The sequence below is a fragment of the Trichosurus vulpecula genome, chromosome 4 (genome assembly GCF_011100635.1).
Source record: "Trichosurus vulpecula isolate mTriVul1 chromosome 4, mTriVul1.pri, whole genome shotgun sequence".
NCBI lineage: Eukaryota > Metazoa > Chordata > Mammalia > Diprotodontia > Phalangeridae > Trichosurus > Trichosurus vulpecula.
Window position 1 is genome coordinate 220,333,228 of NC_050576.1, and position 1,012 is coordinate 220,334,239.

Sequence of the window (1,012 nt, forward strand, 5' to 3'; positions counted from 1 at the left end):
TTCTGTTTTGTTTATTGCTCTGTGTTAAAATTGTTTGAGATCTCAGTTCCCTGGGGGATTTGACAGCAGGTAATGCACACTGTTGCCTGTCCTTTTTATTGTCTGGCTTAGGATTTATTCTTTCTAAAGCATCTTCCAATTTCCAAAGTATCTGACTAGGGATGTAGTATCTGGATTGCTTTAGCCATAAATAACATCCACTGCAAGAAATAGTAGTGAGTTGAGCCTAAAGCAATGGTTTCCAAATTTTATGTAGAAATAGTTTTTCCCCAAAATATTGCTCCCCCAATACTTCATAAAACAATCTATGCAAATAAGTTTCTTAGCTTGCATTTTATTCAAATAAAATTAAGAATTTATAATAATTTTATAACAACTCTTGAACATGAAATAAAACAATATGCATAGATTTTATTGATAAATTATAATTTCCATATTTATGATTTATAAAATAATCATAACAGTAATATTAATGTGATGATGAGTAGGCTTGTTTTTCAGCATAAAGTTTTCCAAAATGTCCTTTCCTTGATGACATTGCTACTTATTAGCAGAAACCTCATTTCAATGCAAAAACATGTTACAAATGGTAGTAAAATTTGTGTCACTTCGTTTGATAAATTGGAGTTCTTTATTCACCTACCGCCAAAACATAAGATTTTCAGAATCAAACACTTGTTGCAGGTTACTTGTTCAATCATGACTCACTTTGTGACCCCATGGAATGGTTTGCCATTTCTTTCTCCAGTAGATTAAGGCAAACAAAGGTTTAAGTACCTTGCCCAGGGTCACACAGCTAGTAGTATTTGAGGCCAGATTTGAGGTCTTCCTGACTCTAGGCCCAGTGCTCTATCCACTGAGACATCTATATGCCTTCTTAGGGTACTAGAAGAAGACAAGTCTATTAACTGTTCTTATTCAGACAGAATAAGACTAAATATGATATTTATCCTTGGCAAATAAGTTCCTTATGCATTCATAGTCAGAAATGTCTAGGTCCTTAAAATAAAAT